Source organism: Prosopis cineraria, unplaced genomic scaffold (genome assembly GCF_029017545.1).
Source record: "Prosopis cineraria cultivar Desert tree isolate PC_DT_omini unplaced genomic scaffold, ASM2901754v1 PC2, whole genome shotgun sequence".
NCBI lineage: Eukaryota > Viridiplantae > Streptophyta > Magnoliopsida > Fabales > Fabaceae > Prosopis > Prosopis cineraria.
In genome coordinates this window covers 20,676,683-20,688,230 of record NW_026555333.1, presented here as the reverse complement: position 1 = coordinate 20,688,230, position 11,548 = coordinate 20,676,683, and the positions used below count along the sequence as shown (strand labels likewise).

Genomic DNA, 11,548 nt, shown 5'->3' with positions numbered 1-11,548 from the left:
CAACATTCATAAAAAAATTTGACTAATAAAACTTCTTTTTTAAATGTCGTTGGTCCCTATTTGTTGTAAAAATTAGCAATTCAAAGTTTTAATTTATTTTTAAGAAAAATTAATTTGCAAGCCCTTAAGAATTCTCTTCACTTTTAAGCAAGTCCTTGTGGGTTTTCTAATCAAGTCCTTATACTTTCCCCAGTTGTAACTATTGATCCCTATACTCATAATCTGTTAATTTGGAAGACAAATGGTGTTAGCGACAGATGACATAGCTGTCAATTAACATGCATATGGATTAAATTTTCAATCTGAAGTGAGCAAAAAATAAATAAATCAAATCAAGACCAACAAGGTTACACACTAGACATGCAAGGAGATGATGAAGACAAAAATCAAATCACCTTTTGAAAATGCTTATGATCCTGGCGAGGCATTTAAAACTGTCTTTCATTCAATGGCGCAGGCTTTAACTTGTCGTACATATCTTGTTCTCAACAAGGTCCTAGCTAACATAAAAACACATCATACTCACAACTACCAGCATCTGCAACTCAAGACAGCAAAAGGGTTTAAACATTATTCAAGTGAATTATCACAGTTTTCTACTAATCTATTCATAAGATTGTCATTGAGCTCCCAATTTCGTCATCACCTAGAAACTGCAGTATCTTTGTTTCAGTAAGCAAAATCGGTGATAAGCTCATTTAAGGGTACGGGGACTTGGTTCTCATGGTATACTCTGCAACAAGCTTAGCAAAAGATGATGACTTGTCCTCTAGCAATCTTGTTGGAGAATCAAACTCCTCAGCCAATCCTGCATCAATATCCATGGAAATCATAAGAAAATACAAATTAAAGCATATCCAAGCACAAAGAAGAATAACAAGCAACTTAGTTGACGTTGATTGAGAAGAAAAACCACATCACTGTCAAGAACGGAAGTTATTCTATGAACAATAGTAATGACCATACAGTCAAACCCACTGTTGTTGGGGACTACTTAGCCTACACATGCCAGACCATCACCTTTGCTTCCAACCGATTGGCTAAACCCAAAAGTCTGACTATCGTTTGCCACCACAAGCGCCACCACGTGCCACTTGACTGAATCTGCCTTGTGCTACATTTTCAATGCATGAGAGCACATCTAGGCTTTGTTTGGCCTCCGGTCACCTTTGTTCTACTCAAAATCTCCTCTCCTTGTTTTAGTCATGTCCAACAAAAAAAGCAAGTCTGACAATACTGGGTCTTCCTTGTTTGAGGTTTCTGGGGAGTTGTCCAGTGTTTTGGTTGCTTATTGGTTGATTGGAGCCAACTTTCTAGCTTGGTTTCATTATGTTCTTACCTTTTTAAAGGGCTAAGGGAAGCTTAAACATTTACTTGGGACCAGTCCCAAGTTAAGAGAACCTAAGTTCGATGCTTGAAATGAAGCTAACTTAATGGTAATGTCTTGGCTGTGGCAATCTATGGCTCCTGAAGTTAGTTGCACGAGTTTGTTTCTATCCTCGACTAAGGAGATTTGGCATACAATGTACTAGACTTACTTAAAGGTGAAGGATGCTACCTAAATTTATAAGATACAGATCAAGATTTCTAATACCAAATAGGGAAATAAATTTGTCACTCAATACTCTACCCTTATGAAGAGCTTATGGCAAGAATTAGACTACTATCAATTTATTACTTTGAAAGATCCTGGTGATGTAGCTACCTTTAAATGCTTTATTAAGAAGTAGAGAATTTTTAAGTATCTTGCTAGATTTAATTCAAAATTTGATCCTGTAAGAGTTCAAATCCTTGGTCGAGAAGATGTTCCATCTCTCAATGAGACCATTGCCATTGTATTAGTAGAAGAAGGCTGCCGAGCAGTGATGATGGAAACTCCAATTGTGGAAAGCTCTACCCTAATTTCAAGGAATATTGCTTCTCATTTTATGGAGAATGAAAAATGAGGGGACTCTTCTAAGAAAGAACTTATTCGATGCTCTTATTGCAAGAAGTTATGGCACACCAAGGAGAAGTACTGAAAGTTGCATGGTAAGCCTCCAAATATGAAAAAAGGGCAAGTTCATGTGGCTACTAATTCTACGAGGGAGAATTCTAGTCAGACTAATCTTAAGGGGGAGATTGAGAAACTAAGATCTATGGTAGTCACTTGACAAGGCGACCACTTTTAGTTCTAGTACTTTAGGGTTCTCAAGTATCTCCTTTCAGCCTTCATTTGTCTTATTTTCATCTACATTTACTACCTCAAAACAAGATTTTCTTCACTCTTGGATTGTGGATTCTAGAGCCTCAAACCATTTGACAAATTCCTCTAAGAATTTCATATCTTATACTTCATATCCTAGTACTAGGAAAATCATGTGAGGTGACAAGTCTGTAGCTACTGTGGCTAGTCAAGGAGATGTCAATTTGAGTGATAGTCTTATCCTAAAAAATATCTTACTTGTTCCTAAACTATGCAAAAACCTTATCTCTATGCAAAAAACTTGCTACTGATTATGATTGTTATGTCTTATTCTCTCCTATCTCTTGTCTTTTTTTGAAGCGAGAAATGATGATTGGACTTGCTGAAGAAAGAGATGGACTCTATTTTTTTTATGAGAAAAATGAATGTAGTAGGATTCAAAACTTGATCGCTTCCTCCTCTTCTCAATCAAAAAGAGTTGATTTTAGAAAAGACCAAATTTGGCTTTATCATCATCGTTTAGGTCACCCTTCGTGTAATGTTTTGAAAACTATGTTTCCTTCTTGGTTTAAAGATATTCCTGTTGAGTCTTTTCATTATGATCTTTGTGAGTTTGCAAAACATAAACAATCTTCATATCCTATGAGTCATAAAAGAACTTATGTTCCTTTTAGCCTAATTCATAGTGACATTCGAGGTCCCTCTAATGTCCTTAATGTTATCGAGTCTTAATGGTCTGTGTCCTTTATTGATGATTGCACCCATGTAACATGAATTTATTTATTAAAACAAATATTTGATGTTAGTACTATTTTTTCCACTTTTATAACATGATTAAAACTTAATTTAGAGTTGGGATACAAAGGTTTAGATCTAACAATGCATAGGATTTTTTTAATCAATTAATTTTCATATTTTTTGATACATATAGAATTTTAGATGAATCATCCTATGTTAACACTCCCCAACAAAATGGGGTAGCTGAGAGAAAAAATAGTCATCTTCTTAATGTTACTAGAATCTTATTGTTTCAAACTAATTTTCCTAAGCAATATTAGGGAGAAGTTATTTTAATTGCTACACACATGATTAACAGACTTCCAACCATTGTCCTTGGTTCAAAAAGTCCTATTGGTATTCTTATTCAATTTTTCCCTAATTTTAATGCATCAAGTGGTCTTATACCTAGAATATTTAGATATGTTGTTTTTGTTCATGTGCATTCTCAAAAAAGGACTAAACTTGACCCTAGAGCTTTTAAGTGTGTGTTTATTGGGTATTCCTCTACTCAAAAAGGTTACAAGTATTATCATCCTCCTTCTAAGAAGTTTTTTGTGTCTACTGATGTCACTTTTTCTGAATCTAATTCATATTTCAATACCCCTCTTGAAAAAGAAAGCCTTCTTAGTGAGGATTAGGATCATACTCTTATTGTTAACAAACTTCCTAGTTCCTTACCTAGTGAGACCTTGGAAGCACTATCAACTTCTAAATCTAACTCATCCACTATAAGTTTCACTTGGAAGAAGAGAATATCTCAACTTACACAAGTCTAATTATCTAAAATGGCTATTACTCAAACTTCTAAACTCGTGCATGAAAATTGTGAGATAACTCTTGATTTTTCTAAAAACACTAAAATCCCTTTGAGTTCTCATGATGTTTCTGATATAGTTAGGATGTATCTAAAAATAATTCTAAATAACTTGATTATAATCTACCTATTGCTTTAAGAAAGGGGACTCGTAGTTGTACCAAAAAATCCTTATACCCAATATCTTCATTTCTTTCGTATGAAAAATTATCTTGCAATCACAAAGCTTTTCTTGCTAGTCTTCATCCTATTTCAATACCACAGTCTATGTTTGAAGCATTAGCAGATGAAAATTGGGTTAACACAATGAAGCTTAAGATGGACATACTTGAGAACAACACCATATGGGATCTTGTTCCATTACTAGAAGAAAAGAAGCTTGTTAGGTGTAAATGGGTCTTCACTCCCAAGTACAATTCTGATGGTTTTTTAGACAAATATAAGGCTTGGCTTATTGCCAAAAGATATACTTAGACATATGGGGTTGACTATGAAAAAAATTTTGCTTCTGTTGTAAAAATGAATACTTTTTGTATTTTATTATTTTTAGTAGCTCTCCATGATTGGGAATTGCTACATTTTGATATGAAGAATGCATTCTTACATAGCGACTTAAAGGAAGAGATTTATATAGAGATTCCCTCCGAATTTGATTCTCATCTTCCTTGCAAGCTTAAAAAGGCTTTGCACATATTGAAATAATCACCTAAAACATGGTTTGGTAGGTTTTCAAAGGCCATGGTAGGCATAAAGTTCAAACAAAGTCAAGGCAATTACACTTTGTTTATCAAACACTCTTCCCCAGTGGGAGTAACAATTTTACTTGTTTATGTTGATGGTATCATAATAATAAGGAGTGATTTGGAAGGGATTTAATCTCTGTGAAGTCAACTGATGAAAGAATTTTAAATGAAAGATTTAGGGAGGTTGAAATATTTTCTGAGCATTGAAGTGGCTCATTCTAAGTATGGCATCTTCATATCCTAAATTGGCCTTCTCATTAAAACAGGAAAAATAGGGACCAAACCTATAGTCACTCTAATTGAATAGAATTACAGACTTTGTAAGGAAGGAAAACATCCTTACAAGTCAAAGAAAAATCATAAGCCCAACAAACCTCCTTATCCAAAGCCTTCTGTCAATAAGAAATCCTATTAAAGACTTGTTAGGAAATTGATTTATCTAGTTCACACTAGGCCAAATATTGCCTATGCAATGAGTGTGGTAAGCCAATTTATGCATGATCCTAAAGAGCCTCATCTACAAAACGGTTATTGAATACTAGAGTATTTGAAGGGCATTCTAGGAAAAAGGCATTTTGTTCAAAAGAGGGAAAAGATTAACTATTAAAGCATACACGGATGCAAATCATGGAGGGGATATAGGTCATGGAAGGTCTACATCAGGTTATTATATGTTTCTTGGCTCAAATCTCATTACTTGGAGGAGTAAGAAATAGGATATAGTATCTAGATCTTGTGCTGAAGCTGAGTTTAAAGCTATGACACTTGGAATTTATGAGTTGTTGTGGGTAAAGATAATTTTATCAAATTCGAGAATCAAATAGGAAGGTTTAGTGAGACTTTATTATGACAACAAGTCAGCTATCAAAATTGCTCATAATCCTATACAACGTGATAGGACCAAGCATGTTGAAATTGATCAACACTTTATCAAAGAGAAGGTGGAAAGTGATCTAATCTGGACTCCTTACATACTATTCAGTGATCAATTGGCAGATATACTCATCAAGGGATTATCAAGTGAACATTTTCATATGTTAGCATCCAAGCTGGAAATGGATGACATCCACTCTTAGTGTTAAAATATATAGTTATAAATTTATTTATTTTTTAATAGATAGTTATTAGTTGGTGGTTAAAGATTAAGATAACATTTATTATTTTTTTAATATTCTCTTATAAATATCACAACCAGCTCTTGTAATTGGTAAGAGTGAAATAATGAAGAGTATTTTTCCATCAAATTTATCAATCAATAGCAGTATCAACTAAAGCAATAGCTTCATCAAGCACCAATAGCTTATTTCCCTTAAGTAACACCCTCCCGAGGCACACCAATTACCTCTGACCTATACTCCAATTCTCATCATTTTTACTAACTACACCCATTTTCACAAAAGCAATTTGTTTTCATTTCTAGAATTAGAAATAGCATGTTGTCTCTTTTTGATCAAGAAAAATAGAAGACAAACCTATAGAGTCTAACTGCCCTTCTTTCTTTCAAACTTCATCTCCAAGTTGACACTTGTAGAGAGCCTAAAAGCATGTCAATTAATGAAAAAAAAGGCATATTAAGAAACACAAACAAGTTCAATTTTCAAATAGATTTTGGTGTTGAGTGCATGTATGTTTTTATATTCAAATATAACAAACCTACCTCCCAAATTTGTTTGTCATTGTACTCCTCCAACAGGTCTAGGTTAGTTGTCACTATGCCTTCAAATATAGTTGCATCTTGAGGAATAATGCTAAGTCTAGACCTCAAATCATGAAGGCCAATTGATGAAATATTGATGCCATCAATTAAAGTTTGCCCAGTAGTTGGCTCAATGATTCCAAAAAGTGTTAGTACGAGAGTTGTTATACCACTTTCTATTTTCCTGACAATGCTACTTTTTAGTCCTCCAAGGAATTTTTATGTCATGCCATGTAACACAAGTGGTAGATGTGGAGCATATAAACCTTCATCATACACATTAATATTTTATTCTTTTTTATAATAGTGCAAACCATGAACCAAAGAATATTTTATAAGCAGTAACATTTCTTTTTGAAGATACATTCTAGCCCTTGATAAAAGACTAACAGTTGAAGTTTTACAAATTGATTGATCAAAGATTGAAAGACATTATAATCCTAACATGACCTATATGATTGAGATGTGGCACTTGGAGTCAGAGTTATGACTAACTCAAACTAACTACAAATCACAAGTGTCAATTTCTCTATGTAATAGCCAAGAAGGATTGGGTTGATTTTGTTCTATTACAATAGGAGGTTCACTTGGAATGCTACTATACTGAAGCATTATCTCTATTGATATAATGCTAGTCTCTATGTTGCAAAGACTCCATATCACCCAAGCTTGAAATATGTTCATATTAAGTCCACATGGGATAGCCAAACTAGCAGTACCTTCAGAATCATAAATAAAATAAAATAAAAAAATAATCCTCCATTTTCTCCTAAATGTAAGCAAATTAATCGTCAATTTGTTAAGATGCCAAAATTTTCTATTTTGTTGACCAACAGATGCCGATACTAAATTACATACCTGGATCTATAACAACCTGTGGCAAAAATATCAAGAATATTAAAGAAAAGGCAAATGTTATAAAAGACAACATATCCAAGCAGAAGCCAAGCCAATTCCTTGCAGTAGTAATGTTAAATTTTGGTCCAAAATACCCATCCATTTGTTTCATATTTGTTTCCTTAAATCTTGACTCTTGATCAAAGCTTCTAATGATCATTTCTTAACATCGTTTCAGCAAAGTGTTGAATTATTGGAGCATTGCATGCTCTAACTAATCATGATAGTTCTTGAGCATATGGTAAATAGTATCGCTGAAGAATAATAAGTTTGCAATACTTAAATTATCAGCATGAAACATGATAAAACGCAAAGAAGCAATAAAAGTTTCCAGAGTAAGTGCACAATCAACATAAGCAAATATTGCTGGAATGAATTAGAGAATTGAGAAAAAAATTGAATAATGCTAATCGGATTTCACATGCCTCATGGGCTCTTAGTTTATAGATGTGGTGCAGAAAGCACCCTTAAAAGTAATATATATATATATATATATATAACAATTAAGCCACCACATATTTATAGTCTAGAAAAATGAATCAAAATACAAATTAAGAAATAAGTGAGCTTGTAGCCTAAAACTAAAAACATTAGCCCAAAAGAAAACTAATTCTCAACACTCCCCTTTAAGTTAGGCCCAAAGAAATTTAGGGTACCCAACTTGGATAACATTTACTCATGAGCTATTTTTCAAAGTGCCATTGTCAAAACATCTACTTCTTATTCCCCTATTCTCAAATGTTTTAAGCTTATCAATCCATCTTATACATTCTCTCTAACAAAATGACAATCTATCTCAATGTGTTTTGTCCTTTCATGGTACACTGGGTTTGAAGCTATTTGAATGGCAGCCTTACTACCATAATGTATAAAAATAGGAGTTAAATTAGAGATATGTGAATTTATTAACAATCTATTCAACGAAACTAATTCAAAAACAATACTACCCATGCTCTATATTCTGCCTCAGTAGAAGACCTTGACATAGTGCTTTGCTTTTTAGATCTCCATGAGATTATAGCTCCTCCTAGTTTAATTAAAAATCCAGTAAGAGATTTCTGTGTTTCAAGGCATATGGCCCAATCTAAATCACAAAAACCTTCCAATTTCATGTTTCCTAAAGAAAAAAAGAAGATACCTTGACCTGAATTTTTCTTTAAGTACTTAACAGTGTTTAAAACGGCTTTCAAATAAGACTTTCTAGGTTTTCCCATAAATTGACTCAATATGTGAACTGTGTAACTAATGTCTGGTCTAGTTGTGGTTAGGTATAAAAGTTTTCCTATTAGATGTTTGTACCTTATAGGATCTGTTAACTGTTCATCCTTCTCTCCCTGTCTAGGATTACTATATAACCTTAAACTAGGGTTCATTGGCATGTCTCTAGGTCTTGAAGCTCCTAAACCTATATTTTCTATCAAATCTAGAGTGTACTTATGCTAATTGAGAACAATTCATTTACTTGACTTTTCTATTTGAATCCCAAGAAAGTATTTTAGTAAGCCTAAATCTTTCATCTTGAAATTATTATGCAGATAACTCTTAGTTGTTTCAATTCCTACTTGACTATTTCCAATTATAACAAGGTCATCTACATAAGCCAACACAATAAGGAATTCTTTTTTACTGCTTAGTAGATAAAGAATAATTAAATTTGCTTTCTACAAAATCACCAGTAATCAAGGCATCCCAAAGTTTAACATTCCACTATCTAACAGCTTGTTTTAGACCATATAATAATTTTATCAGTTTACATACCTTCTTCTCCCCTTTTTTACTAAATCCTAGAGGTATTTTCATATAAACTTCTTCATTTAAATCCCCTTGCAGAAATGCAGTATTAACATCCATTTGAAAAAGATTTCAATTATGTTTGGCAGATATAGATAAAACTAACCAAATAGTGGTCATTTTGACAATAAGAGAAAAATTTTTTGAATAATCTATTCCTTCCTTTTGACTAAAACCCTTTACTACTAATTTTTCCTTTTGTTTATTTAAGCTACCATCAGCATTATACTTTTTTTTTGAACACCCATTTACAGCCTATAGCTTTCTTCCCAGGGTGTAACAGCCCTCCTGGGTCACCACTGCCTCTCCAGGGTCTTTTCCCAGGCGCTGGACAACACACATGTCACCACATGATTGCCGGCTTTACCACAGGTGGTACTGTGGCTATTCCTCACCCCACCCTCACGGGAGTCTTTTGGAACCTCCCCAGACTCGAACCTCCAACATCTACCACCTTAACTATTGGAGGTTGAAAAGTAAACTACAGTTCTAATAGCTTATCCCCAGAATTTTATTGAGATGTTAGCTTGAAAAATCAGACTCCTGCAAACTTCTAGGTGTGTCCATGTTTTCTTTTAACAATCTCATTTTGTTGAGGGGTGTAAACATAACTAGTTTCATGAATAATGCCATTTTCTAAGAGGTAAGTAGAAAAATCATGAGGAACTTTTGTGTATGTATAAATTTGTTTTAGGATGTAGAATTCTTATTTTAACACTTATTTAACTTTTGTGTATGCAAAAATGTTATTTAACTCTTATTTTAATAAGGTAATTGCAACTTTTGGGATACAATTTTATTTTTGGATGTAGAATTCCAACATCATATAGAAATAATAATAATCATAATATATAAATTTATAATATTTATAGATGCAAAATATTATTTTTACATTGAAACTATGATAATAATAAACCAAAGAATTAATTTTTTAAAATATATATAAACACACAAAATAACAAATGAGAGGGGGTATAAAAATTTATAATTTTAAACAAGTGGTTGAAGATTCTAATATCAACTTTTGCGTATGTAACAATATATTTGCGAGATGATTACCCTTTACCTTAAGTATTTCAAGGAAGATAACCTCTATTGATAATGGAGCTTACTCTTTTACTTATCATAAATAATTATAAAATAATAAAATATAATGACAAATAGACGAGTGGCAATTTTTCCCTTGTTATAAAAAGCTTACATACACTCAGTGGTGACGTCAAAATGACTTGTTTGGGGGTAAAGTTATGTTAACCATTAATTATCAGATAAGATGGCCAAGTCAGATCGAATTATTCGAAACATTATACTTGCCAAAACTAGTGTTTCACCAGCCCTGCTTTCCATTATAAAGTAGGGGCTTAAAAGGACATTCTTGTTTTAACTATTTTACAAGAAATATTAAGTATCCTAAACTATTTATTATATTGAAGAACTGTGGCCTCTCAATTGTTAAAACCATTTCAATGTCACTCCTTTATTAACAAATATTGACGTTAATTAACTATTAACTTCAATTTAACTTTAAGTTAAAGAACATTTTTGTCTTTATAATATTAAAGGAAGAGTAACTGGTACACTGAAGTTTAACAATATGGAGCAACTAATAGTTCTTCCTTTTTTTCCTCAAATCATGTGACCTCGTGTTTAAGGTGTCATACTCGTATGTTCCAACTTTGTATTCATTAGTTTAAAAAAGTCATTCCGTCAAGATCAATGATTTATTAAGAATTTAGTCACTAGTTATATTAATGGTGAACATTTTTCAACTTATATTAATGGTGAACATTAAAAAAAAAAAGAGATAAGTAGAAAAATCACAAGTAACTTGGTATCATGAATTGCTAATGAATCACCTATCGATAAAAAAAAATAAATAAATAAACAAAGAAAGAAAGAAAAAACATTTTTCAACTTATATTAATGGTGAACATTAAAACTTGCACACGTTTTGGTTAAAAAAGGGGGAACAGAAGTATATGCCATTTGGTTTGCCAACTAATTAATTAGGAAAAATGACAATTGAACATTAATGACAATTACATAACTTAAATTATTAAAATTAAAATTTTAATAAAAGACCATAATCCTTAATTAAAATTAAAAAAATGTAAATACTTAGTTAAAAAAATCTACTAACTCCACTTAAGACTATTTGTAATATCAATTATAAATTTATGGAAGTTAGTTAATAATACACAGATGAATCACTTTAAAAATCAAGTAAATATATTTAAAATTATTTGTAATGTTAATTTAAAATTTATGAAAATCAATTATAAATTATTTGTAAACATCATTATTTGTTGTTGTTGTTGTTTTTTTTTTTTTTGTTTTTTTTTTTGTTTTTGTGGCCAGCAATGAACATCATCTGTTAATTTGAAAGACAATTTGTGGTAGTGATACTGATGGCATACCTCTCAAGCAGCATGCACATGGATTAAATTTTCCATCTGAACTAAGCAAAAAAATGAATCAAATCAAGTAAAGACCAACAAGATTACATCAAAATCACCTCTCAAATATGCATATGATCCTGGGCGTGGCATTTAAAATTGTCTTCATTCTATGGCACGGGCTTTTTAACTTTCGGTTCATATCTTGTTCTCAACAAGATCCTAACTCATAAAAACACACTATAC

At 32.2% G+C, this 11,548-nt stretch overlaps 1 pseudogene; it reads right to left on the bottom strand.

Annotated features, from left to right (window-relative positions):
- Nucleotides 1–698: 698 nt before the first annotated feature.
- Nucleotides 699–8,966, bottom strand: LOC129302633 (ABC transporter C family member 3-like; annotated as a pseudogene).
- Nucleotides 8,967–11,548: the final 2,582 nt, after the last annotated feature.